The 5,089-nt window shown below is 42.8% G+C and overlaps 1 non-coding gene across 1 annotated transcript; it reads right to left on the bottom strand.

The window, feature by feature from the left end:
- Positions 1-4,221: 4,221 nt before the first annotated feature.
- On the bottom strand, positions 4,222-4,362 carry LOC132822502 (U4 spliceosomal RNA). Its single transcript, XR_009645456.1, has one exon. It is a non-coding gene; the product is annotated as a U4 spliceosomal RNA (small nuclear RNA).
- Positions 4,363-5,089: the final 727 nt, after the last annotated feature.

Here is a 5,089-nt window from a genome sequence, read left to right as displayed (position 1 = left end):
CACAATATTCCCAGTGTGGGCAAACCAGGGCTCTTAAGATCTGCAGCTTACCATTGTGGCTTTTAAACTCAATCCTCCTGGTAATGAAAGCCAACGCACCTATCGACCTGAGTGGCAACTTTGAGGCATTTATGGACAAGGACCCCAAGATCCCATTGTTCCTCCACACTGCCAAGAATCCTGAGAAGGTACAGAAGCCTGAACACAGGCGGCATAGTGGCTCAGTGGATAGCACTACTGCCTCACAGCACCAGGATCCCAGGTTCGATTCCAGCCTTGGGGGACTGCCTGTGTGGAGTTTGCACATTCTCCCTGTGTCTGCGTGGGTTTCCTCTGGGTGCTCCGGTTTCCTCCCACAGCCCAAAGATGTGCAGGTCAGGTGAATTGGCCATGCTAAATGACCCATGTTAGGTGCATTAATCAGAGTGAAATGGGTCTGGGTGGGTTACTCTTTGGAGGGTCGGTGTGGACTGGGTGGGCCGAAGGGCCTGTTTCCACACTGTAGAGAATCTAATCTAACACGCACCAGCCGGTTTCGAAAGAATTTCTACCCTACTGTTGTTCAAATACTGAATGGACTCACAAACTCTTAGCATTTGCCTGTACCTTTTTTTTGTTTTTGCCACTGTTTCCCTATTATTTACTTATCAATACTATTTAATTATGTGATCTGCCTTTATTGCTTGCAAGACAAAGATTTTCACTGCGTCTCAGCACATATGACAATAAATTCAACTCAACTCAATTCAATATAACCCTGTACTCTGCATTCAAATTCAACCTTCCAAAGTGAATCACTTCCCACTTTTCCAGATTAAACTCCATTTGCCACTTACCAGCTCAGTTCTGCATCCTGTCAATGTCCTATTGCAACCTACAACACTATCCACAACTCCACCAATCTTCGTGTCAGAGGCAAACATACTAAACCCCTTCCACTTCCCCATCCAAGTCATTTATAAAAGTCACAAACAGCAGAGGTCCCAGAACCAATCCCTGTGGAACACCACTGGTCACTGACCTCCAGGCCGAATACTTTCCATCTTTCACCACCCTCTGTGTTCTATGAGCTAGCCAATTCTGTATCCAGATAGAAAGGTTTCCATGTACCCCATGACTTCTTACTTTTTGAATGAGCCTCCCATGGGGAACCTTGTCAAACGCCTTGCTAAAATCCATGTACACCACATCCACTGCTCTACCTTCATCAATGTGTTTTGTCATGTCCTCAAAGAATTCAGTCAGGTTTGTTAGACATGACCTGTCCCTCACAAAGCCATGCTGGCTATTTCTAATCAAACCATGATTTTCCAAGTAATTATAAATCCTGTATCTAAGAATCCTGTCCAACACTTTGCCCAACACAGACGTAAAACTGACTGGTCTGTAATCCCCAGGATTATCCTTATCCTTATTTCCTTTCTTGAACAGGGAATAACAGTTGCCACTCTCTAATCATCTGGCACTATTCATGTGGACAGTGAGGATGCAAAGCCCATCGCCAAAGGTGCAGCAATCTCTTCCCTCACTTCTGTACTAACCTATGCTGTATTCTGTCTGGCTCAGAGGATTTATCTATCTATTTTTAACACACCCTCCTTCCTAACATCAACTCGTTCCAGCATATCAGTCTGTTTCATGCTGTCCTCAGAAACTTCAAGATCCCTCTCAGTAGTGAATACTGAAGCAAAGTATTAATTAAGGACCTCCAACTCCAGGCGCAGGTTCCCTCCACTAAGCCTGATCGGCCCTACCCTCACTCTGGCCATCCTCTTGCTCCTGACATAAGTATAGAATGCTTTAGGGTTTTCAGTAATTGTACCCACTAAAGCTTTTTCATACCCCCTTCTAGCTCTCCTAAGTCCATTCTTCAGCTCCTTCCTGGATACCTTATGACACTCTAAAGCCCTGGCTGATCCTTGCCTCCTCAACCTTAAGTAAGCTTTCTTCTGGCTCTGTAACTTCCTTTTTCTTCTTTGTTACTGATCAGAATTAACATTTGAAAGGTCTGTTCAAAGGTCTGATAACAGCAAAGCAGAAGCTGTTCTTGAATTTTTTCGTATGTATATTCAAACTTTTACATCTTCAGTCCGATGAAAGTGGATGAAAGAGTATAACTGGGGTGGGAATTTTGATTACATTGGTTGCTTTTCCAAAGCAGTGGAAAGTATAGATGGAGTCAATGGATGGAAGGCTGGTTTGTAATGGACTGGGCTGTGTCCACAACTCCCTGTAGTTTTTTTACAGTCTTGGGAAGAGCAGTTTCCGAACCATGCTTTGATGCATTCAGATAAGATGCTTTCAATGGGCCTTCTATAAAAATTGGTAAAGGTTTTTGTGAATGTATCGAATTTCCATAGCCTCCTGAGGAATTAGTGACTTTGTTGTACTTCCTTGACTGTCTTGCCAACATGGGTGGACCAGGACAGATTGTTTGTGATCATCACTTCCAGGAACTTAATGCACTTAACCATCTCCACCTCAGTATCATGAATACAGACAGGGTCATGGCCTCCACTCCTGAAGCCAAAGAAGCCACTCCTGAAGCCATTTTGTTGACATTGATAGAAAGGTTACAACATGCTCCTAGGCACTCAATCCTATATTATGTCTAGTCATCATTTGAGATCTGATCTACAACGATACTATCATCACTAAATTTGTAAATAGAGTTGGAGTGCAATTTGGGAACAAAGTCTTAAGTGTATAAGGACTAAGGTGGAGAGCTAAGTATGCAGCTATACTGGGCACTGATATTGGGGATTATGATGGTGAAGATGTTGTCACCTATTCTTACAGATTGTGGTGTCCAGGCCCGAAAGTCGAGGATCCAGTTACAATAGGGAAAACTGAGACCTAGGTCTTGGAGTTTAGAGATGAGTTTATATGGAATTATGATGTTGAAGGTATACTGTAGTCAATAAGTAGGAATATAATGGAGGTATCCTTGTTATCCAGATTTTCCAGGGTTGCCTGGGTTGGAGGGTTTCTGAATGAAGAGAAAGTGGATGGGTGGGGCTTTATTTTCCTTAAAGAAGAGTGGACTTAAGGGAACATGTTTAAGGTGCCCAAATTATGAGTGGCAGAGATAAGAATCAACTTTTGACTTAGGTGAGCAGTCAGTAACCAAAGGGCATAGATTTAAAATGAGGAGCAAAAGATGTAGTGAGAATGCTAGAATGATTTTCACTCAGAGGATGAAGGTATTGGGAGCCCACTGCCTGAAAGGTGGTAGAGCTGAGAACCACTCCAATCATTTCGATTAATACTTGAAACATCTTAACATTACAGGCTACACGTCAAGTAAGATTTGATGGTGGGAAAAAAAATCACCTAGATGGCAGTGAGTATCTGGATTGCCTAAAAGAATAAAGCAAAGAACTGCAGATGCTGAAAGTCTGAAACAAAGACAGAAAATGCTGGAGAAACTCAACAGATCTGGCAGCATTTGTGGAGACAAACAGATTTAATGTTTCAAGTCAAAAGACTCTTTGTCAGAACTGAAAGCAGCTGGGAAAGGGTAGCAATGATGCAGAGGACAGTGGTAAGGGAGCGAATAGAATTTAGTAGTGCCAAGGGAGGGAGAGAGAAAGAGAGGCAACACAAAGGCTAGTGATAACAGCTAACAAGAATTGTGAATGCTTGAAAATGTGTTGGTTGTGGGAAAGGATGTTCATGTTCTAGAATTGTTAAAGTCAATGTTGACTCTTGAAGGCTGTAACATGTGTGGACAGAGGATGAGGTGTTGTTGCCCCAGCTTGCATTGAGATTTGCTGTAACACTGCAGGAAGCCTGAGACAGAAATGGAAACAAGGAGGTGTGTTGAGGTTATTAGAGTGGGAAAGGCAGAAACTCTCAAGACATCTATTAGGTTTTGAGATAAACACTTGAAAGTATATAAACAAAAAAAACTACAAATTTTGGAAATCAAGAATCGCTGAAAAAACGCAGCAGACGGGCCTGGGAGCCTGAAGAATAGAATAGAAACGTTAACTCTGCTTTCTATCCACTTGAACCTAGTTAAAAATCACACAATGCCAGGTTTATTTGGAAGCACCGGCTTTTGAGGCAGGTTCCAGCAAAAGAGGCAGAGCCTCAAAAGCTGGTGCTGCCAAATAATCCTGTCGGACTATAACCTGGTATAGTACTTGCGTAATAGTAAGACCAATCAACATGAAAAGGTCAGAAGTAACATTGATCTGTTTTTAAACATAATAACAGTCTCCGCAGAGACTATCAAAAATTGCCATTGCCGACTATATTTCAAGTCGTCATAGCGGGGTATTGGGAAAAGTTTTCAATAAGCAATAATCGCGCCTCGGTTAAACCTCATCGGCTACGATACTGCCACTGCGCAAAGCTAGCGATAACTGCCTGCCGAATGATCGTCCATCAGACCAATACCATTTTCAGTTGTGGTGAGTTACTTTGATTTCCCCATCTAAATGCCATTAAATTTTCAATTGCAAGTGCGTTTAAACAATCCGACGTTCATCTGTTGAAAATACATCAGTAATTCCACACACGTACCAGGTGTTCATCAACGAGGAATGCAGTTAGAAATATCAATATGCTAATAACACCCGTGACATCACGTGAAGTGGAGCGAAGCGCTTGTTGTAATGAACATTGGGCGGAGCTTCGCTGGGGATCGTTTTGAAACATGAGTGTACAATAAGTATAGGAGATGCTTGAGTATGCACCCTTACTGGGCACCGGTATTGAGGATTATGTTGGAGAAGGTATTGTCACCTATTCTTACTGTTTGTGGTCTATAGGTCCAAAAGTTGTGGATTCATTTACAATTGGGTTAGCCGACATCCAGGTCCCAGAGTTTAGAGATGAGTTTGTTTGGAATTATGATGTTGATTAGATTAGATTACTTACAGTGTGGAAACAGGCCCTTCGGCCCAACTAGTCCACAACGACCCACCGAAGCGCACCCCACCCAGCCCCATTCCCCTACATTTACTCCTTCACCTAACACTACGGGCGATTTAGCATGGCCAATTCACCTAACCTGCACATTTTTGGATTGTGGGAAAAAACCGGAGCACCCGGAGGAAACCCACGCAGACACAGGAAGAAT

Source organism: Hemiscyllium ocellatum, chromosome 14 (assembly GCF_020745735.1).
Source record: "Hemiscyllium ocellatum isolate sHemOce1 chromosome 14, sHemOce1.pat.X.cur, whole genome shotgun sequence".
Taxonomy (NCBI): Eukaryota; Metazoa; Chordata; class Chondrichthyes; order Orectolobiformes; family Hemiscylliidae; genus Hemiscyllium; species Hemiscyllium ocellatum.
This window is presented reverse-complemented; position numbering and strand designations above follow the sequence as displayed.